Here is a 23,046-nt window from a genome sequence, read left to right as displayed (position 1 = left end):
TTTCAGCTGGCCCCATTTTTGTTGAAGTTAAAGGAATCACAATCTTTACACTAAGTTTTCCAGATATGTTTTAGTTGACTTTTTGAAGTACAGGAATATTAGAGTTACTTTAACAAAATAAAACAGAACAAAAGATTCATGCATGGCTGCTAAATTAATTGATAATTTGAATGAAGATAATAAGGGATTAACACAGTCTCTTAATGTCACTCACAACTTAGTTTCTCTCCCAGTTTGCCAAAAGTAGGTGACATGTCACATTCTGATTACATTAGACTTAGTTAAGTTATTTTTTACTGCCTAAGTGTCGTTTTTACGATCAAATTGACATTCAGCTCGTGAAACGTGCAGCCACTGTTCTGTATGTCTGCTCTATACTCTGCTCTGTTTTCTGTAACCTTTTCTGTGACCACTGCGTTGTCACATTCTTCTCACAGGAAGAACTCTTGAAATGCTCATAATAACCAAACCATAGCTGGCCAGTGTGTTTTTCTCTGTTTTTGATCTGTCCAGACACATCCTTTATATTCTGTCATCCATCTGCTTCTTTCCTTCTTTTATTTATTTTTAATGTTGCTTCTTTATTCATTATTTATTGGTGTGATTGCCTTGGAACTTTCCCAAGACACAGCTGAACATGGCAGGATTTCCTCTACCATTTTAACACTTAGATACAGTTCTCTATTGTTTGTCACTTCACCTCAGCCAAATTAAAAAAAATGTTTGTTCAGCTATTCTTATTAGGATATTGCATTGCTTCCATTAATTGTACACAGCCTTACTAGACCCTTATAATAATAAGAATAAGAAGTTATTTATTATACCCGCAATAGGGAGATTTGCAATATTACAGCAGCAAAAAGACATTAGCAGTATTAAGTAGAAATATAAAATACATATATAGAAATATAGAAAAATATGAATGGAATTAAACTAATATATACAGTGTAAATAAATATATTATGTGAGAGAATAAGTACAGTTCCTAACCTTAACTTACGACCAAGTCATGCCTAACTCTAACTTTAACCAGGACCTCAGAAATGATGTTTTTCCACATTTGGACTGGGACCCATATGGTCTACTGGTCCTGACAAGGTCAGTGTTTATGCTGAAAGAGGCAACAAAGAAGAGCCTAGAAATCCACACACCAAATGACTAACTTCTGGAACATTTCCGTTGCAATCAATGACATCTTTATGGTTTTACTAAATCTTAATTGTATTATTCTTAATGCTATTGATACAGTTTATTATCTCGGTTGTGGTGGCTTGATTATAATATAGTTTATAATTAGTTGGGCCGTAATCGTCACAGTCATTAGCTTTCTTCTCGTGTTGACAGCTGGAGTTTCCTTTGACACAGATATCAGACCTCCCTCATTTAACACTGTGACTTACGCAGAGAATGTTAGTCCTGTCTACGCCACCCAGTAAATGAGCGCTAATGCAAAATATACAGCACATTCCCGAAAATTAAACGAGTTTGACTGTGACAGTTTGCTGTGCAATGAATGTGTAATTTTATCATCCATGGCTTTTCACCAACGGCTTAACATCTCACTCTGGTCTGTGATTAAAAACTGAGATATTATCTTCTCTGTGCGTGTATATGGGTGAGTAAGAGAGGAGCTAAATTACACAGCACCCAAGTCTTCTCTGAGGCTGAAAATACACCGATAATAGGGTCGAATGGAACAAAGTGATTATAGTCCATCCCAGGCAGATAACACGAGAAGGCCAAATGTATTAGTGACTTGCAGAATTATAAAAGACCTTGACATTTTATAACGTCTGTTGTACTTTTAAGTCAGGAATATGAATAGAACACAGGATAAATTAATGGAATCATCCTGTAGTTTGTTGCAATAAACAGTCTGCAAAATCCCTCACCATGTCATTCAATGGTGAAAATTGTTTGTTTTGCATATATATTTGTATCTAATTGGAGACATGAATTAAATCAAGCTGCTGCAATTTAAAGCAAATTTTGACACGTTGCCTTTGCAGACAAAAGTAGATTCCACATTGTTTTGGGTGATAAGTGTGACCAAAAATAAATATAATTTCTCAGCTTTTTATTTGAAAGTCTGATTCAGAAATCCCACAGAAAGACAATTCTGCCGCAGTAGCACTTGCAGGCATGGGCACAACTGTGGACTCACCCAGACTGAAAGAGGCCGTCGGGTTTAACCTCATTAGTTTACGGAGTCGTCCACAGCCTGTTTGACACCATGTTAAATGAAATCGTTGGCGTGGCTGCATTTTGTTAGTTTAGTTAGAAGTTTGCATATCACAATGTGCAGATTTTTTTTCCTCCAGTGACCAAATGCTTGGTTAAGGAGTCAGTGCGATTCCAGGCAACCAAACTTTTCTTTGGTTGAAAACAGCCCTCGGCCTATTTTGTAACACAGCTGCAAATAAATGTTAATATAATCAATGTCCAGTATTTCTTGCCACACGTATGTAATGTGGAAACATTGTGAGCCTGCAGGACACTCACTAACATGCAGACTGTGATGAACAGGAAAAATACTGTTTTGACAGAAGTATTATTTGCTTGTATATATTTTCCTGCTGAATTTCAGTCGGATCTGTGGTTATTTATAAATGTAGCCAAATGTAATGTTTCCCCAGAATCTTTTTCAGAAGCAGCGCTGTTGTACACTAAATAGACAGCCTCTATTAACATGTCAGGAGGAGCAGCTCAAAACCGGATAATTTATTGGGAGCTTTTGACACTTGGCTGTCGTAATAAATGTTGACTTTAATAATATGATGCCAATGAGTCAGTCTTTTGGACTCAGATGAAAAAAATCAAATATGCGATCAGGATATTAATTTTAAAGTTGTTTTTGAATATTGTTCAAGCAAAGCAAACATTTGTCAGCATCACATTTCACATAAATCAATTGTGATAAAAGAGGTTTGTTTAACAGAGGCATGAGGACATTTGGGAGTAGTTTTAATTCAAATGCTGCTCACAAAGTGGCAACATCCAGGGAGAGGTGTTGAAGCCCCACATAAATTTGTTCCCACTATTATAGCCTACAAAACCATCATTTATATTCCCACTGTCTGTCAAATTAGATATTTATTCAGATGATATCGGTCTCTCTGATTAGGGATCTCCATTGAAATCTTATTAAGCCTTTTTGTTTCTTTGTTTCTCTCTCTGCAGTGTAAATCGGTGAATTGTGGGTATTATGGCTAACAAACATACACCTCATAAATTGTGGTGGGGGGAATAAATGTTGTCTGGTGACCTTGTGAATCCCTTTGTCCTTCTGCAAGGACACATCTTAGAAATATGCAAGACGTGCCGTTCTTTTCTCCTTGTATCCACTGGCAGAAGATGGAAGACATTAGTTCAAATTCAGTGTTAGTCCCCTTTCAAAAGGAACTTCGTGATCCATTACAATCTTGATTTAGTGAATTGATTGATTGCCAACGGAAGGACCTAAAAGTCTGGTGTGTGTCAAAGCTGTCAGATACACACCTGACGAACAGAGCTGGACAGATTGACAGAGCGCTCACACCTTCCCTCCCCGTTAAATGGAGCCACCTCAGGTCTTAGTGAATGTTATCTGTCCTTCAGATCAACCACAGTGACAGTCAATAAGCTAATTCCTAGAAAACCCACTCCCCTGTGTTCACAAACTCAAACATAACAGACTTTCAGAAGAAAAGGGATATTGATCATCAGTCTGCAACCTTTTACCCATGCACATTTTTTTCCTCCCTTTTTTTGGGCCAATGCAGTTTGCAAACTCGAATCGGTAAAAGGGCAAATGTTTTAAGTGAACTGAGATGGGAGATGCAGTCAATATGGAGACATTTATTAGTGAGCAGCAGCAGCAGAGTTAGCACTGAGTGGTAAGAGCTGCTCTGCAAGAGAATAAGACAACAAGAAAGAAAGACAGCAGGTGGAAGGAGACAGATGTCAACCGTTTATAATAGATGGACAAGCGTTATATTTCTGTTGCATTTGGAGTTTGAGATCAGGGAAGTCTAGACCAATGTGAAGACCAAAGAGATCATGCGGGAGTGAGATCTTTGGACGCAGGGGGATGCTGAGGTCGATGCTCAAGGATTTTCTGCTAACAGCATCCGACCAGAGAGATTGACTGACTGCACAGAGCCAGAGGACATGAGAATAATCCTGTACTGAGTGTGAACGGTGAAGACGTTTGTTATCATCAGCGAGTCTCACTCTGTGAGTTTTATGGGCTCCATGAAGGACCTTGTATTGAGGGTTTTAGAATATACTGTGTGATGAAAAACAAAAACGGCGTAGAGTTTTATGTGAATCAGACTTTGGCCAAAAGTCAAAAAGCTTTGTGAGCACTATTACGTTCAGGTACATTAACTTTTGGCCTTGGAAACAGGGAGGTTTCCCTGCAGAGAACAGACTTTGTTTGCTGTGCCATTTAGCTGAGAGTTTTATTGCTTTATTATGTTTTATTGCTCATTATATAATGATGTATGGGCTGCACTAGTAAGTAAAACATCCTTAATTCCTAATGAGCTCTTCCTGATTAATGAATAAAGAAAGTTGAGCCGTGTTTCAGGAAGGGAACTTCTACTCTCTAAGGCACTCGTAACTTTTTGGGGGGTTCTTCAATATCCTGGCCACACTAATGCAGATATTTTGCAAAACAAACTTTTTCCTCTGTGTTTTTGCCTCTGGACCACATGCAAAATGTATTTTAAGTTTTCATTTGTTTCCAAATGACTTCCTGTTTCCGTGTATCCGTGTGGACATGAATCTGAGAATTTACTTTGTGCTCGTCCACTGTTGCTTTGTGTAATTAAGAATGCACCAGAAACAACAGCAAACAATGGCGGTTATATACCTGTTTCTTTATGTTTGGTTTGCACTGCTAGTTCTATTTACTCTAAGTTTGCAGCTCAATTTAGCATGGTATTTAGTATTTGACAGATCTTTAATGTAGACGTTATCGCCTCCTACAGGTGAGATTGAGATTGCTTATCTCACCTGCAGCCTATATATCACAACTGGAAGAAAAAAGTAACCATAGTCAGTTTTGGCCTGTTGGCGATTCTCAAATGTAGCAAGCTGTTGGTATGTGTAACTGTTAAGAGTTAAATGTGTTTGTTGTAAGATCTAATTCTGCAGCAAGAATCAATCTGTCATGCTGAGTGTGTGCTCTGGAGCTTTTTGCCTCCATAGTTTGTTTTCTCTATAATGAAATTGACTGTAAAATGATTAAATCAAACATGAACTGATGTCAATTTCACATCTTTATGTGTAACTTCCCTCTGCCGGATTGCTGAATATATGTTGGTGCATCTATGTGCTAATCTGTCAAAAGAAGCTTCCTGTTGGGTGTGAAGATGGGAGCAGCTTGTGTCTTAAATTGCCAGAAACCAAAACAAATGGGAGTACTTCACATCGTAAAGTTCTCAGATTCATTTCATTTTGTGAATTTTTTTATTCCACACTACTATACTCAACAGCACTACCCGGGCATAATTAACTTTGCTAATGCAAATTTTATGACAGAACGCCTTCAAGTTATTCCAGCCTGCGGGCACGCTGATCCCGGTCAAACACTGCAAAAGACAATATTGACAGAAATCTGCCGCAGACGTGTCAAATAAAAAAAATATTTTTGTACCTTGCAGCAGTTAGCATAGAAATGCTGAGGCGAGGTAAGCTCGGTGATTTACACAGCCGCTGGAGGAGCCGAGCCTTTTAATGACAAGGACACAGAGACTCATCCCTTAGTTTCACACAATGTCATATCTCTGCAGTGAGGGAGCAAAGGACTCCAGGGGAGAAAAACAGAGATTATTCTGGCAGCCTGATCACCTTGTGCAGTCCTCCATCATACACTATGTTTGTGTATGTGCATGTGTGTGTGCCAGTTTTGTGTTAGGTGTCCCCAATATCATTTTTGTCATACTTCCCCCGGAATCCACTGAATTTCAGGGTTTCTATCGAAACCAAAGCAACCACATAGGGCAGAATATTTTATGTCACCTTGAATAAAAAATATTTAATTAAATGTAACAAAACAAATGGAGCACTGTAAAAAGAACTAAGTTCAACAATAATGTTTCGACTTTTTTGACTTGGAAAACTACTACCACAACCTTGATTATAATATTGATATGTTATTTGAGACGATGGTGACATAATTCGATTAAAATACTTTTGTTCTCAGTTTCTGTCAGCCGTACCTTACAAGATGTAACCTGATGTCTTTGATTGACTTTGGCATCATAATTACAAACAGGAAATGAGTCAAGCTCTTTGAAAAAACAAATATTACAGTTCCACTTCATCGATAACCAAATACATGTAAACTATACATGTGATGCAACATCTCCTATAAAATGTACTGATGCCACTGAGCCTGATTTGTTTAACTTAGATTTGTGGGTTATGTGTTCCAAATTCATAATCCTCATTAGATGTCTTTTTTTTGCACTAATAGGGTATATAATTAACTATTTGTAAGTCACACAAAATAAATGAGCCTTAATTACTTCCACTGGATGATTACACACACAGCTGAATCCTCAGTTGCATTTATATTTACTCACTTGTCAGACACTTTCATCCAAAGCAGCTACCAAGTGGAAGAAGCACTTCAGTAAAAGTAAGAGAAAAATAAGGGTTTGATAATATTGGCTTGATAAGTGTAGACCCTTAACACACCCATATGTAATGTTGTGGACTCATGCTGTGTTTTCCTCATGTATTTTTACCAAGAACATAAGTTAACAATGTCTCTCCCCATCTCTCACTGTGTTCATGTACATAAGCATGTACATTTAGATGCTTAAGATACTTCTACAGTTTTTACCACTAATCTTAGGGAGAGATAAGATCTACTGGTCAGCGTGTAGAACAGTAAACATTAACACTTAAATGAAGTTGTCATTCTTTGAATCACCAAAATTTGAATATATTAATGCAGTGGACTGTTCACTTGGGCTGTGGTAATGCCCTGGAGCTGCTTCAGGATTACTCCTTAAACACTACATTATTCTGTCGCTTCTTATTGTTTGTTTGCTGGATGTTGTGTGCAGAGCTTTTTATAAACCTATAAACTTTCCACATTGTGTGGTTTATATATAACTAATGATTAACTCAACTGCAATTCTTTTTTTCATACTTTACATGTCGACTATTTCAGGGTTGTGTTAAGCAATCAACACAATCTTCAGACCCAAATTCACAACTTTTCAAATAACAGCTCTGTAATTCAGCTCTATATTAAGCATTGCAGGAACAAAATGAACATTGTGCTTTTACTTTGCCAAACGGGATGTGATTCCATGAATGATGTTGTCGTGACGGAAATCAGCATGATCCGCTGCGCCTGTGTCTGTATTGCTCACACACTAACACACACACACTGACCCTTTACAATGCGCTGATCACTTTTCTATTCAATTTCTATTCATATTGAACATATTGCGTGTCCAAATCGCACCATACTCGGCACTGCACTTATTAAATAAACGGTTTTACACACTGACAGCAACAAAGTAGACATTTAATAGTGTATTTTTGAATGTTACTTAAATGTCATATTACATCCTACATTGTTTGTGCAGGTTTAGCCTAGAATTGCACGCTTGTTCTTTTGTTTTTTGTCATGTGATGTTTTATTATAGTAACAACAGACTCAACAGAAAATTGAAAGCTTTACTGTATCTCTGTTGCTCCTAAGTCAAAGCCCGTTTTAACACCATCTTGTCAATGTCAAGTAAGCATTGTCATGTCTGACTTTGCCCAGAGCTATGCCTGATTTTGGAAACTGTCACCGAAGCTGCAGTAGCTTAATGGCAGTGATCTCTGCACTACATTTTACATCAACACATATGTTGCTCCATTATCCTCTCCAGGCACAGCGAGTGTGGGCTTCGCGAAGCCGAGCGCCCCGAGCCCTTCACTTGGAAATGGATCCAACTGAGCAGAAAAGTGCCACTCTGACTGGCAGTCCCAACAGTTATTAACGTAATTAGCTCTTTTGCTCTATCCTGCATTTCCGACATGTACAACCTTCCCTCCAGGCCTCTAAATCTCTCAGGTGGAGGCGATACCTGATGGCACAATGGGTTTATTTTTGGCAGGAGTAAAAGCAAAAAAGATGCAAACTACCGCGTAAACAGCAGGCAGTTATTTTCAATGATGCCTTATATCAGACCCATAGGATTACACACTCAGCAGAGGAGGTTGCTAAAAGCTCCAGTTTCAGAGAGAAGAAAGGAGATGCAGGGTTTACATCATGCTCGTATCAAAGTAAAACAACGTTGTCGGGGGGAATGGCTTTTTAAAAAAGTCTAATCTAGTGGAAGCAATAGGAAATATGTTCGTCTGAATTTAATACATTTAGGTCACCATTGAATCATATGTTCCATTTGTTGGTCCTCACAGCTTTAGAGTGCCTCGTCTTTTAAGGCCTCATGTTGTGAAAAAAAAAATTCTGGGCTTTTACTTTTACTTATACTTGAAGGGGGTCAGGAGGTACCGTCAAAGTATGAAAACAGTCAGTCAGCTGGGTTTTTCACTCAGTCTGTTCCAGGAAATTTGTCCTTGAAACAACTCGTTTAGAGATTCCAGCCAGTTCCACTTTTGGACGTTCCGGAGCATTTCAGGGAAGATTGTGTTGGTGTTAAATGTCTTTTACAGAAAACCTAAAACATCTCTCTCTGCTTCAGCCTTTAACTAGATCTTGCACTCCTGCATGCTTATAATCTTTTTTTATCAATTTATTTTTCTGTTTTCATGCATTAAAATAAAATGTATTTCTAATATGAAAAGGTATAGCCTGAGCCTCAAAGGCCCATAATCAGCCCGATACCTGTTGTATGCATTTGGAGTATACGTTAGTATACGAGTAGACGTTCAAACACACAAGTTCCAGGCCATGATGCTCTGTCATGTAGTTTGTGGGGGACTGAAGCTCCTTTATTCTCCAAAGAACCTAATGAGCAGAAAAAAATAAGAAACTCTGGAACCACAACGTGAAGACTTTGGCTCCAGTGAAGAATATTTGATCATCTACCTTGTGTGTCTCCCTGCACAACCCAGTCTCATCAGAAAACGTACACCACCTACGTTGGTCCACTTGGAAAAACGTAGTATTCTCACAATTTGGCCTCTCAGATTGTGAGATACGTACGTTTTTGTCTGCCCATTGTTTTGCATTGGCCGGTGCCCACGTCACGTGACTCTCAAGTTCCCGTCTGCGAAAACGAAAACATGGCGGACATTCCTTGTATTTTCAGATAAAAATGTCATTTTATAATATAGTTTGGGCATTAAAATACATTCTGACACCATTTCTAGCGAGAAATATGCTCTTTGCTTCCACAATCTTCAGCCAGTTCATGCATCTGATCTATATTTTATTAGTTATCACGAATATTTTTCAGATCTCGCCAGAAAAATCGTAGTAATGTGACGTTTTTATCGTTGCTATGGTGGTTGCGCTGTGAAGCTGCCATGCCGTAAACCACGTCGTAGCGTGCTGTTTGAATCATCGTCCGTGCGTTGCGTCGTTCAGTGAGCGTGAACGTTATTCACGTTATTTGATATTAATATTTGATGATAGATTACACCTCTAATTCGAAGGATCTAAGAAGTCCCCGCAACTACATTCATACCGAGGCGGGCCGAGTGCGCATGCGTGAGGCGGACCTGTCGTGTGACTGTCGTAAAAAAAGTTTTTAACTGTCCGGTCCATTTAACACAAAGCTACGTCATAAACATGGAGCGCTTGGAAGACGACGATGTTATAATCCTTCTGTCAGGTAAGTAGTTTATTTTGTTTTGTTTTTAAATATTGTAACGATCTGGGTTTACAGTCCGAGTGCTGACACAGCGAATGTGGAGTCTGTCGATACAGACAATGGATGCTATTCATTTGCTAATATTCTATTGTTTGTACTCAGGCTACGGCCCATTGTAGCCTGTGTTACCTGGGATGTGAATACATGGTTGGTGAGACCAGTTCCAGACGCTTAGCTCATCATTGAGGGACGCTACAATATAAATATAAAGATAAACAGATAATGTAATGGTATAAGGAAACTAACAGAAACCACGAATCAGCCCATAAAATAGTTCTACACGATACAGTGTAGGGTGCAGGGTGAAAGGCCCATTGTGGGGCCTTCACTATACATTCATTCTAAGTTTTGAGAGCTTCCCTATTTTTGGAGTGTGATAGTTTGATTTCGTCTTTCAAATTAAGGATGGTTTATGATTGAACTTTGATTTATGAATGCTTTAGATTAACAAGGGATGTATTTGTCTACCATTACTCCACAATATCAGATCAATTTGGTTTAATTTATAGTATGCAATATGACAATAATGTTTTCAAAACAAGATGTTCGGGCGTTGCGATACATTTTAAGTAACAATTGGTATGTTCTGTTTTTTAATCAAGGAGGATCCAAGTGAAGCTACAGGAGTTTCAGCAACGTCAAAAACTGGGACCAAACAGTTTGTTTTGCTTGATGAGGAACAGGAAGGGCAGCCTCTCCCAAAGAAGGAGACCTGGAGAGAAACAGAAGCCGGGTTTAAGCCACTGCCACCATCCACATACATCGAGGAAGATGAGGGAGAGAAATTCTCCTACCCTTAAAGAGGTACTTTTAAGTTACATACCACAAACACCATTTTATATAATATACTAAATATAATTTTTTTATTAAATCCCCAAAGTACGCTGGGTGAAATATAAGTTAATATCACACTGAAAGAATACCTCCGCTGACTAACGTTGATGTTACTGGAATTTAGTACATCAAATTATTTTTCCCTTGCTTCCTAGAATGGTTGATTTTTGACCAAGCATGCTTCCCTGCTGTGATTGTTCAACTGGGAAAACAACTTTTTCCACAGGAAGGCAAGTAAATTTGATTGGAAGGAATCTAAATGTTTTTTGGGGAAAACAATGTATGCAGTAATGTCATTTAAGATTGCTTGTGCATTGAAATAATTGCTTTTTGTCTTTGAATTTCAGGGCGATACACTCAAAGACGTTTTCAGTGGACATTGCTGATCTAGTTGAAAGTGGGTACTGGCCAGCAACAGTCAATTTTAAAACCTTGTATGCAGTGGATTGGTTCACTAAATATGAGGATCTCAAGATTGCGGCTCTGCAAGCTTTTGTTAGCATGCCTGAACATCGCACAAAAGTCTTAGGTCGGTGAGTATAAAATGGAACTAATTACCCACTGCTTGCAATATGTTTCCCATATATTTACTATAATATAGTGTTGGATTTTTGTCTTTTTCTAGCAGATTAAGATATGTGGGGATACCATGCAGAATGCATTACTGGAATAGACCTATGCCAAATTTGAAGTTGAGAGGCTGTCTCAGGTGCAGCATTCAGTGCCCTGCGTGCACACCCTCCATGTTGGCTTTTGCAGTGGATGGGATCCGTAAACTATACGGCTTTAAGAGCCAACCAGGGTGAAAAATTTAGAGTGCCATAAACAGTACATTTGTAAATATGTATATATTTTTATATGTTTGAGACTTGATTGATTTTTTGTTGTTCTGGCCAAGGATTCTGAGGTGTCTTCCTTGGTTGACTACATCCATGAGACGACAAAACACGTAAAGTTATATTACATTGTCCCTTATTTTACGACGCAACGTTTTCTTGTACCCTACCAATTTTATTTATGAATAATGATGTTTGGAAAGTAGAAAACAAAAACCCCACCACCTTCTGAATTTATCCTTCTCCTACGCACCTGTCGCCTGTCTCATGAAATAGATGTGCAAAGTTTTCCTCTGTTATGTATAATGATGACCCCATCAAACATCATGTTAGCAATATTTACACCTTTTTAATTTATACTGTTTATTTCTGTCTACATGTGTGAATTTGCCTTCATTAGTTTTAGAAAAGAGCGATGTTATATCGGTCAGTGAGCGGCAGCGAGACTCACTAGTCTGTAAGTAGACGAGGCGTTGAGGTTGCTGTCGGCCATTGTTTTTGCTTAAGGGACTGAATATGTTCCGTGCAGAAATATTTGCACTTCCTTATATCTACAAAACTGCTTGCTTCACAGACTGCAGTTTTGTTTTGCTCGATGTGGTGTGCAAATACTAGCCGTATCTGCAAAGGGTTGTGCAGCATTAACATTTTGTAACTCTGATTTTGTTTTGACAGACTGTGCAAAGGACCTTGAGAACATCACCACTCTACAGGAAGACACAGTCCAGTAATGGGTGTCAGATGTTCAGCAGTGGACGACAGGTACTGTGGAAAAAATGTATGTCATTGTTGCACAATGTCCTTTGACTCTGTTTACACAAGGTCTACACAAAAAGGTTTGATTGTAAACTGATATTGGCACTAATTCATTTTATTCTCCTCTTCACAAGGACCAACCAATCAAAATGACTTACAGAACGCCATTGAGGACTCTATTTGAGCATTAAGCAGCAAAGATTTCAGCTGTATCGTCAGGCTGGTGAGACAACAAGATGCCAACTTTAATGCCAATTTCTTTGTGTAACATACTGTGACAAAATGTATTGATTACTATTTGTAGATTGTAAAAATAGCTAACCCATTTATAAAAAAAACAAAACTAGAATTACCGCACTGCGGTTGTATGACTCCGCTAACCAGTGCAGTTTCTGTGTACATATCTCTACATACTTTTTCTCATATAAATGTCACTGTAACCTCGACAACTGAAACCGTAAGATGAGGTCATTGTGGCCTTGACCTTTTGACTTTAAGGCAAATAGTCAGATGGACAACCCGAAAACATACAGTTATGCCTCCGGCAACTGGCTATTGCAGAGGCATTAAAATGTTAGTGTTTGGTTTCACATTCTAGATGGCAATAAGCAGAGACATCAACTCAGGAAAAAGATTTCTGTAGAAAAGAAAGCCTTGTATGTGTGTATATATACATACACACAAACGCACTATTAAAACGTTTTGTTTTTTATCATATATTCTCAGGCAGTACTGAGGCATTTACGGAGACGGGACATGAGGGTCTACTCTGCGTGCTCAAGAGAAGATTGCACAAAGTTCAAGCTCAGCAGGCTGCAGTGGGTCCGACATATTCTGGAACGCCAACAATGTCTTTGGATGACTCCTCCTCTGAAGAGGAAAACATGGAGAGTTACTTCTTCGCTGCTCAAGAACTGCGAGTGCTGTGATTAGGTAAACGTGTGAATAACTCTGTTGCTGCACTGCTACTGTTGCTACTCCCTGGCAGCCTTAGGAAGGCCTTAGCTTTGTGTTGGGTAGCTGTTAGCTTTAGCATAGCAATCATCAGAGGGAACCATCTTCAGAATTTAACACTATGGTTTGTTTGTGTCCTTCAGTTCTTCTCAAGTGAAGCTGTACCACTGTGCTCCAGCTCCACACTCCCTCCTGCAGCCTCCGCTCCTGATGCTAACCTCCTGTCTCCATCACACCAAGCAGCAAACCTGGAGTGACAGAACTTTCTCCATAGCTGCCCCCTCCCTCTGAAACCCCCTCTCCCAAACACTATTTTTGTATTTTTTTGCATGAGAATTGTTGATCATATCATTTCCAGCAACTGCCTTAATGTAATTTTTGTGCATAATAAATGACATTGATCATAACATATTGGGATTTCCTTGCACTTCTACACCATGTTATTGGCAGATAAGATGCTGATTGAGTTAAAGCAGTGAATGCTCTGCTTTAAGCAAAATAAACACAAAAGGATCAAATGGATTTGAAGTAGAATGGGCACATTACATTCTGTAGAGAGTACCTCAGCTACTGAAGTCAGAAAATTACTTTCTTTATCTGAGGTTTCAGTCATTTATAGTCACAGCAAAGCACACAGGTCTGGTTGTCTAAGTGGCGCCCATATCATATTGTTTAAGATGTGTAACATCAAGCTTGTGTATCAGTGCTAAATACATCCAGTCATAAGTCAGAGTCCACCCTCTTGTTTACACTAAAATTAGGTGACCCAGATGTTTCACAATGCAATCTGATAAGGTCATATGAGAAACATTCTTAACATCAAAGAAATGAACACAGCAGTACAGCAATAGATGTTTCACTTTAAATCAGTAGCTGGTAAGCGGTAATGAGGCAGGGGTTTCTATCAGAAATCATTTCTGGGACATTACTTTAAAAGATCTCCAGTATAAGCAAATATGTTCTAAAATTGGTTTACATCCAAGTGTGAGGCTGTCCCACCACTTGGAGTGAAGATATACTCCAGGTATGAACAGTCAAAACCTCAAATCACACCCAGTACGGTATGGTTCAGGTGACAGTAGGTGGAAGGTGAAGGTCATTTCCATGAGCTCAAGAGAAACAATGTGATGTCTTAGTAGTTCATATTTGGGTCCTCTTAAAACATGCACCCACTAGGTACTCTATACTGTAATCCTGAAAACCAGGGACCATGCTGCATTGGGGTCTAGGGGAAGGGAGTAGCAATGTTAAAAATCAAAGGGAAGACTGTGATATGAAAAGTGTTTCACAAGGAAAATTAGGTCTACACTTGCCCAAATTGAATGCAGATATATGTATCAAGTCAGATGGATACCATAGATTTATACAGAGTCAATGTCATTGGTAGTGAAAGTAGAAAATGAATACACTAAGATACATACAGTATGAACACATAAAAAATGTTCAGAAGTATTCAAAATATATCATGCAGAAGAGTATTGGTGTAAGTATATGGACATAATATATGGACACAAGTATAAATATTGTTGTGAGAGAATACATAAGTAGTCCAGAGAGTATGTACACAGTGTGTGTGGGGAGGGTGGCTGCAAGTTAGGGATGGTGGTGGTGGTGGGGGGCCTGTGGGATGATGAAGTCATCACCCGCCCTACTCTCCCTCTGATTGGCTAGTAATCCTGATTGGCGCCAGAGCTATGTCTTGGTGTTTAGGAATGAGGACCGTCAGAGTTAGGGTCAGGGGTTAGCCAATCAGAACCAGAGTAGGGGGCGGGCATTGTCATCATCCGGGAATCCTGACACGCTCCACAACAGCTGATGCTCCTGGACAGGTATGGGACGAGCAATTATGAATTTTAATATTTCAGTATTGAAAAGTATTAGGCATTTGTTAATAATTACCATGGAGCAGAGTTTATATTGGTTCCTAACGTTTCAGTTTGGTGTGAAATGTTAGGAATGTATAGTATAGTGTAGTGTGTATGTGTATACTAACTTGAATGTGAAATCTCAACATATAGCTCAGTCTACTGCAAAAGTCATAAACACCACATTTAAAGCATAGATCAAATTAAGTTGTATGGATGTATTTTATTTATATGTATTGAAAATAATGAATATGCTAGTATGCACCACAAAACATTACTCTGATATTAATGTGTTTTTGTTCCATTGAGGTTGGAGTAACCAGCATCCCTCCACTCACCAACCCTCCATCATCCCTGCCAACCAGCCACCCATCAGCCAACTGGCCGCTTGTCCTCTCAAACAACCCTCCACCAGTCCTGACATGCAGCCTCCCAGTGCCATGTTGAATCAGGGTATGTTGTGGTGACATTTTTAGAAAACGAACACAATAACGTATTTTTACTAAGGTGTTACACAAGTAAATAATACACACATGTAGGTCAGAGTAACTAACCTTTGAAATCTTCCTAAAGATGACTGATGTTTGTGAACTTTGTTTCTACAATTGTCATGACACTACATCACATTATGTAAATGGAATTTGTTTTGTTTTGCTAGAGTTGTGATATTGTGGTAATACATTGGGATTATTATATATATATATATATATATCTGAGTGTGTGAATGGATATGATCCCTAAAACTGAGCTCATCATTCATGTTTACTCTTTAGATTTTTTATCTTTTCACATATTTTTAGTGGATTTGGACTCACAAACATATGTCGTAGGGCGACTAAAGTGAGAAAAGTGAGCAGCGGAGTCTGTGTTTGTGCGCCGTTACCTTTCCCTCAGATTCTGGGACTATATTAAAGAAGCTGTGCAATTCTTTTATATAATTATCCATTTATAGACATCAATTTGGCCGGGACAAGCGTGATTACTAACAATTTTTAAGAAATAACGAAATTTGACAGAGCCGGCGCACAATGAACTGAATATCTTTAATTTATTATCTAGGGCAGCAGGGCTCCATCTAATTGGCCAAATTTATTGACATGCAGAGCGTGAATACATGGCACATTGAACACCATTTATCGCAGTCCAAGCAGTCTTTTGTGATATGTACATCGCCCATGTTGATATTGCGATGACCGTAATTTTTAGATATCTTGTACAGCCCTAGTGTCTATGATTTAAAACCCATAAGCATGATCTGTTTTTTTCCCTGTTCTAAAGCCAAATAAGGTTTGCTGCCATCTAGTGGTTATTTCTTTCCAACCAGCTGAATAGTTAATGGGTTTGAAGTCATCAGCGGATAATGAGATGAAATGTTGCTGGTCAACGTAATCATGTTATTTTTGCTGATGATAAAGCCAAGGGAATCATGTCAAGTTAAAAGTGCACAGGAAGGAGCCCTGTGGAACCCCAAACACTATTGTTTTTGTTGGAGTGGAAGTCGACTGTTAATCGATTAGTTGTTGCAGCCCTAGATTGACACACCCAGTTTTTAGCATTTCCAGTAGGTTCCCATGATCTCCATGATGCATGTGCTAAATGCATAGCTCTGGTAGGAGTATTAGGATGTTCACTGACAATTGATTATCAAATTGTGCAACAATGCTAATATTAAAATATATGAGGTCAGATTGAGAGTAAGTGTACTCTTGTTTTGCTCTTTCAGAAGCAACCATTCAATCACTGGAGGAGAGAAGTATTACCCGGTGAAGAAGGTACTGAAAAGCAAAAGGTTGAAGGTTTTATTTGTTGTAATTTGAGGTCAAAAAATGTAGTTGTAATATACAAAAAAATGTTGTACTACAGAGATACTAACTGGATTTACAATCACCACAACTTCAAACTGTAAAGTCATCTGACCATAGGTTTGCTTTTAATGGTAAACATGTTTTAATGTGTTTCAGGGAACGTAATGGAACTGGTGGAGCGGGAGCCCTGTTCCATGTGGTATGTACAATGTCTCTTAATTGGATTTGATTGTCCCTAAAATTACTTAATGTTTACTGCAATATTACAATTAAGAAATTAGTATTATATATCGTTAGTTTTTCTTATATAACATTATGCATTTCTTTACTTTTATGTAAATTGTTGCTGCTAATGTGGTGCTATTTATTTATTTGAAAAATATTTTTAAAAAGACAAGTATAAACTATTGTCTTGACAATTGACTCTTACAATAATCAGGTCATTTACACTAATCAGCTTACTGTGTGCATGTTAAATGCATATGGCATTTATAGCTCGCTGTGTCTCGTTGCCCTTCTTCCTTGTCAAGTTTTGAATTCCATTCAATGCTAATGTAAAAAATTCTTGGTTAATTACAGTGGGAAGACGTGGCGCTTGCAGTGTGTGCCAAAGGAGAACACCGGAGTTGACATACATACACACAACATGAATATACACAAAACGCATACACACACACAAATGTGACATAAAAGGTTCAATGTTAAGTGTTTATTTTTCAAGAAGTTTTTGTTAATATTACTTATATATATATATATATATATATATATATATATATATATATATATATATATATATATATATATATATATATATATACATATATAGATAGATATATAGATGTATTACAACAGAGCATGTCAATATATATACAGTATATATACTGTATATACAATATATACTGTATATACAGTATATATTAATAATGTAATATTACTATTATTTGTATTTGTTTAATTGAAAAGACTATCTTGCTGTTTCTTTAGCTTACTGTTAATTTATATTTTAGGAATGTAGTCAAATTTGTTTTGTATGTATGGTATTAAAAACCCTTCAAACCCCAACGCCTTGTGTGAACTGCTGAAACCATTTGCTGCTGGAATTGTTTGCTGAATTTTATATATAAATTATATAATTGATATATTGCCTTATACAGTATGTCTATCATCTCTATACAGTAATACAAAATAAAAAAATTAAAATTCAAGTAGACAGCAGATTTGTTATTATTCATCGCTATTACAGAGCACATGAAGATTAACAGTATGTACAAACAACTCTTTACATAGCAGAAATACAAATACAAAGTTATAAGAAAAAAGTAAAGATAAAAAATGTATTAATGATATACGAAAAATAATCTTAATGTTCATCATCAGTCCATATCAAATTTATCAAATACACAATAGGCATATATACTGTAAAAATGTGCACTCGCTATACTAAGCCGTCCAAGATGACGGGTCCGCTCACGCATGCGCACTCGGGCCCGCCTCGGTATGAATGTAGTTGCGGGGACTTCTTAGATCCTTCGAATTAGAGGTGTAATCTATCATCAAATATTAATATCAAATAACGTGAATAACGTTCACGCTCACTGAACAACGCAAAGCACGGACGATGATTCAAACAGCACGCTACGGCGTGGTTTACGGCATGGCAGCGTTCACAGCAACCACCATAGCAACGATAAAAACTTCACATTACTACGATTTTTCTGGCGAGATCTGAAAAATATTCGTGATAACTAATAAAATATAGATCGTGAACATGAACTGGCTGAAGATTGTGGAAGCAAAGAGCATATTTCTCGCTAGAAATGGTGTCAGAATGTATTTTAATGCCCAAACTATATTATAAAATGACATTTTATCTGAAAATACAAGGAATGTCCGCCATGTTTTCGTTTTCGCAGACGGGAACTTGAGAGTCACGTGACGTGGGCACCGGCCAATGCAAAACAATGGGCAGACAAAAACGTAGGTATCTCACAATCTGAGAGGCCAAATTGTGAGAATACTACGTTTTTCCAAGTGGACCAACGTAGGTGGTGTACGTTTTCTGATGAGACTGGGTTGCCCTGCAGCAAATTCTCTTATAATTAATGAGGCAGGCGAAGAAAGCCTGTTCTGTCTGGAGCTCCAGAGAGAGGCAGAAGAGGGGACATGGAAATACACATTGCAGTAGTTTTTTCGACTTTAAACCACTGATATATCACCGTAGGGTTACCAGTACCTCTAATAAAATCCCAGTAAAATATGTAGCCTTTAAAAGAGCACCCTTCTGGATGTTTTTTTTTCAACCTTACACGTAAATAGATCTTCTTAATGCAGCCTTTTTTTTAGGCTCATGTGCGCTAAGTGATCAGATATGAGCAGAAGGACGTACTGAGGCTTCAATAGAGAGGGAGAAAGCCTGTAATTGAGAGAAGTGTGTTGCTCTGTGCTGACCCCGCCATCTGTCGCAGATGAGTCGAGTCGCACACGCCCAGAGTTGACCGCGCGGGAGCAGAGCTACCGAAGCGTCTCGGTGTTATTTGTCTTCTGGAGAAACGTATCGCTGCCTCTCACCACACGGTCATGCCTCCGCGCTCAGCCGTGATCCTCGCCTCGCTTCAGCTGGTTAATCCTACACTCCTAGACCTCTAATGGAGGGAACCTCTTTAAGATCTCTGTTACGGGGGCAATAAGGAATCGCGTAGGTGTTGGCGATCATGCCCATAATCAGACTTCATAGGTTTGTGTGTTAGCGATAAGACAAGTAGCAGAAAGAAGTGCTCCCCTGTGAGCGGCTGCTTTCTTATGCCCTAGTGGATAACGATCCAGAGAGGATTAAGGTCTCAGGACCAAATGTACGTATCTTCTTCCTTTTCTTCTCCCTCAGTCCCCTCAGGCCTTACACTTACTAGATGTGTTCCACAGATCAGACTCCACTGGAAACAAATATTCTTCTTTAAAAAAAAAAATGTTTTCAAACAGCAACTTTCGGGATTTTAGGACTACTTTCAGAGCACATGTCTTTTATATGTGACCTGTTAGAAGAGTTAAAATTGTACTCGATGTCATGAAGGTCGGATGAATGCCATTTTTCATTTTTTTGTCCTCCTTTTCCATTAACCACCACATGGCCCCTCAGGTTTTTCTCATGACCGGGCGCGGGGGTCCTGACCTCCACTGTTGCCATGTGAGCAGATAAAGTGACCCATTCATCCCTGCACTCTTTACTCCAGAGGATGACGGCAACATTCAGCTTTCAACTTTTGTGGGGAACTGGACCTTATTCTTTTGCCTTTTTTGTATTGAATTGATTGATTTGCACAGAAAGTGCACAGAGGTACTTTGCCCGTCTCAGCAGGAAACGGTGTGACTGTCGACCAGCTGGCTTTTAGTTTTCAATTGTTGTCTGGATATTTTCCAGATATCCCGTCTTTTATTTCTGTCAAAGGCACTTTCGATATTCAAGTGCTGCAGTGGCACCACAGATGCTTTACAGTAGCAGTTTCTATCCTACTGTACCACCATGTGTTTCATAAACAATGATCCTCGCAGGGAAAGCTGAGTGGAGCTGTTTGAAGCAGAGAAGTGGAGCACATTTCAAGCATGGCAGTCTTCCTCAGGCGGTGCCCAATGAGGACTCTCCAAAACAGTATTGGTTTTGTTGTTGTGGTTGATGTTGTTGTGTGCATGACCCACATTTTTCAGACTTCTCTGAAGAGCTAAAGGTGAAGTATACGAGTTCACCGCTTCAGTACATTTCATTACATATTTGTCCAAAAATCAATCCCAAAGACATAGACGCTTACATTTTGCCACATATATCTTTTCAAGTTGTTTTGGGATTTTTGCTCGATTCGGGCCTGTAATTATTGCAAATATGATATTTCAGATGAGTAGAGAGTCTAATAGAACAATAGAATAATAGCTTTAAATGTTATACTGCAGATGGAGCTGTGTTTTTACAGCAACTCTGCTTTCTCAATTTTTCCTCTGTCTCCCACTCTCCCGCTGAATCACTGTTTCCCTTTGACTGGCACATGAACACTACATGACTGCATGTCATGCTTTTCACTGTGAGCTTAAAAAAAAAGCATTTATGTTTCCTGTTTCTAAGAAAATGTCTTTTTCACATTCAAATCCTTTCATCGCAACTATTCTCTGATTCTTTCTTCTTTGCAGGCATGCTGTTTTAAAATCAAAGCCCACAAATGGTTGTTTGCTTTAATTATAAGAGGAAATCTGTAATGCTTCTAATTGCAGAATCAAAGTCTGCACTCGGACACAAAAGTGAATAGAATTGTGAAAGACTGGGCACCAGCAGGACCTCATTGTGTAACTGACAGATTTTTTAAAATATTTTATTTATGAAGAAGTGTTTGCAGGGGAGCAGCAGTTTTTCTGAACTTTTTTACAATGTGTATTGTAAGCCAGGAATAACAGATTGCGGGAGCATATGGTTCAGTCTTCTGGTGACGCTTTAGTAAATTCTACACCGCCTGCACAATGCAAGCGTGACGGCAACATGTGAAACCTCCTGTCAGCATCTAGATAGTTCCCGCTCCATGATGATAAAAACTTTAATATTTTTCAACACACAATCAAAACGTGAAAATATTCAACTAATGTGTAAACCTTCCTGTTTTCAGAGGCAGATACTTTTTTTCCCCTCATTTATTTTACAGCTGTATAAACGTTTTCTTTGCAGATTAATATTTTACATACTTATACATATACAGTGCTCAAATTGCTCCACAGGCAATTACAAAGTTCAAATTTGCACAGTCCCAACATTAAATGCAAATTATGCAGCACAGCATCATTAAAAGCAAACCAGTTGTATTATTTAAATATCAGCACAACAGTAGAATTGCATATTCCGTACTTTCTTTATTGATACTTAAAGTACACTTTGCAGATCTCTTTCAAAGTTACAGGCCCAGTTCTACAGGAGGGGGACATATATGATCACATATATTTCACAACTGATTATTTTATAAATTGCAAACACACATTTGACTTTGATTATTTTTTTCAAGCAACATTAAAGACGTACTGTTGCTTACGAATGTAGCGATTGTATGATTCAATTTAAAGCAGCTGTAGATATGTATAAAGTAGGTGATGATCAATTTTTCATGGACAATGATCTTCTGGTGCACCCCCACTGAAGTCATTTTTTTGTGACAGTCCTGTGTGGGTAAACGTTTGAAAGCAGAACTATTACTTGCAATTTAATATGTATAGCATTATATATATTCTGGAGTTTCGTTTTTCTCTTTAGACCTGTGTGGTTTTTCTTTGTGGGTACTCCAGCTTCCTACCGTCCTTCACAGTCTGAAGACATGCAGGTTAGGTTGACTGGAGGCTCTAAATTGTCCGTAGGTGTGACTGTGATTGGTAGTTTGTCTCTTATATGTCGGCCCTGTAACATTCTGGCGACCTTTTAGTTATATTAAGGAACCCGGTAGTAATTTTTACCCTGAAAGTTTAATTAAATGCCTGAGAGATTATGAAGATGACTTTGCAAATGAGGTGGTGCTGTGTGGATAATTCCAGAAGCCTCGACATAAATGCTACCTGGAAGCTCTTTGACTTTTGTTGATCAGTTTATATAAGGCAGCATTTCACTCTGCCCTTTGAGTTACTCCCAGCAAATTTCCACTTTAATTGCTCAACCCCCATTGCGAGTGTTAGTGCTTTGAAATACTTAATCAGTCTTTTCAATCACGTTCTTCTGAGTCCTCAGCTTTATGTTGATCATACAGATGTGTATAAATTCAGTTTTAAACTCCTCACAGAGTGTGAGACATGTCTGGTGTTATAATAGATATATACTGTACACGCAACCCTGAAACATTTTCACCCTTATAATACTTTTCCTTTCCTCCTTGTGAGGATAATTTTCAAAAGGTAGAGCACACAACACACCACCCACACTGCCAGACTCTCCTTTCCCTCTTCCACACGTAACCACAGATTACATTCTCTCAATCATTTGAGTTCCCCCTTGGGGGTGACTTGTACACCAGCTCTGATTTCTTCCCTTTTTATTAAAAAAAAGATGATTAAATGCAGATTCTCAGCTCCTCTGCCTGTTATGATGAGATCAAAGCAGCTGGACCGCTGCTTGTGAAAGTAATTCAGCATTCTGTGTGGTACACTCTTCGAA

General features: G+C 38.4%; 1 protein-coding gene and 2 long non-coding RNA genes across 7 annotated transcripts in view; all 3 read left to right on the top strand.

Annotated features, from left to right (window-relative positions):
• asic2 (acid-sensing (proton-gated) ion channel 2) overlaps positions 1-23,046 on the top strand; it is a 370,810-nt gene that overhangs the window by 216,490 nt on the left and 131,274 nt on the right. The window lies entirely within an intron of this gene.
• Positions 11,153-13,620, top strand: LOC118123712. 5 transcript variants are annotated; one of them, XR_004698622.2, is made up of 7 exons: positions 11,153-11,196; positions 11,296-11,469; positions 11,566-11,616; positions 12,179-12,265; positions 12,394-12,482; positions 12,986-13,192; positions 13,357-13,620. It is a non-coding gene; the product is annotated as an uncharacterized LOC118123712 (long non-coding RNA). The 5 variants fall into 5 exon arrangements; XR_004698621.2 differs by having other exon boundaries at positions 11,293-11,469; XR_004698620.2 differs by having other exon boundaries at positions 11,153-11,200; positions 11,293-11,469.
• On the top strand, positions 14,999-17,033 carry LOC124854977. The gene is made up of 3 exons (XR_007034905.1): positions 14,999-15,042; positions 15,388-15,531; positions 16,802-17,033. It is a non-coding gene; the product is annotated as an uncharacterized LOC124854977 (long non-coding RNA).

This window comes from Hippoglossus stenolepis, chromosome 16, assembly GCF_022539355.2.
Source record: "Hippoglossus stenolepis isolate QCI-W04-F060 chromosome 16, HSTE1.2, whole genome shotgun sequence".
In the NCBI taxonomy this organism is placed as follows: domain Eukaryota; kingdom Metazoa; phylum Chordata; class Actinopteri; order Pleuronectiformes; family Pleuronectidae; genus Hippoglossus; species Hippoglossus stenolepis.
The sequence above is the reverse complement of the archived record's forward strand: the minus strand, read 5'-3'. Positions and strand labels throughout refer to the sequence as shown.